We start from the raw sequence: 1306 nt of genomic DNA, 5'->3' as shown, positions 1-1306 counted from the left end.
ATATATATATATATATATATATATATATATATATATATATTAAAATATATTAAGAAACAAACAAAACAGACAAAACAATAAACAAAAAACAAATAAATAAACAGGTAGACTAAAAAACACAAAAACAATAAAAGGAGATCGGTGAGGCAGCTAAGAAAATAAAAAAATTAAAAATAAATAAAAATAAAAATAAAATAAATATACAGCAGCAAACAAAAAACAAAAAAAACAACAAAAGAAATAACAAGACAAAATAAATAAATAAAAAAGAAACAAACAGAACTGAGCATACACCGCAGCAGCAGACAACTAGATCAGCAGCAGAAACAAAACAGCATACAGACATATCATCTCGCTGCTGCTGCTGCTGTTCTTGCTGCTGCTGCTGCTGTTCTGCTGCTGCTGCTGTTCGTGCTGCTGCTGCTGTATGCACTCTTGCTGCTGCTGCTGTATGCACTCTTGCTGCTGCTACATACAACCTTGCTACTGCTCTGTGCGCTGCTGCTGCAGCAGCAGCAGCAGCAGCAGCAGAACGAATGTAATTAAAGAAAGCTGTGCTGCAGCAGCAGCAGCTACTTAGAGCAGCAGCAGATTATCCTTGGCTGTCTGTCTGTAGGTAGGGGTGCTGGTGTTTTTTATTTTTTTTTATTTTTTTATTTTTATTTTGTTTTTTTGTGTTTTTTTATTAAACACTAAACTAAAATAAATGCTGCAACTGACAGAAACAAATACAGCAGCAGCAGAGTGCTGCTGCTGCAGCAACGTCAGCAGCAGCAAGCAGCCTGGGGTCCCCCCCCTCTCGGGCTTCAATAGAAAACATAATAAAATAAATAAATAAATAAATTAAACTTATTTATTTGTTTTTTGCTGTATTTACAGCTCTCATATTTGGGGTGTATGTACACCTCAGCAACTACGAAAGCAAACGTTCTTGTACTGTGCTGCTGCTCCTGCTGCTGCTGTTGCTGCTGCTGCTGCTGCTGTTGCTGCTGCTGCTGCTGCTGCTGTTTGTTGTTGTTTGCTGTTTCTTTGTGTCTGAATAGACACAACTGCAGCTTAAATGTCAAATAAAATTCAATTAATTTGTTATTTTGTAGAAAACAAACAAATAACAGCGGATCGTGCTGCTGCTGCTGCTGCTGCTGTATATGTGTGGTCGCAGCAGCAGCAGCAACTTGTGCAGCAGCTGCTGTTGCTGCTGCTGCTGTATGTACACTAGAACGCCCACATCTTTCAATATCTTTGAATTTGTTTCTCTTTTATTTTCTATCATCGCCGCAGCCTCATTGCACAGGCCACACTAACA

The sequence above is a fragment of the Eimeria mitis genome, genomic scaffold (genome assembly GCF_000499745.2).
Source record: "Eimeria mitis Houghton genomic scaffold, Emh_scaff1308, whole genome shotgun sequence".
NCBI classification, from domain to species: Eukaryota; Apicomplexa; class Conoidasida; order Eucoccidiorida; family Eimeriidae; genus Eimeria; species Eimeria mitis.
This window is presented reverse-complemented; position numbering follows the sequence as displayed.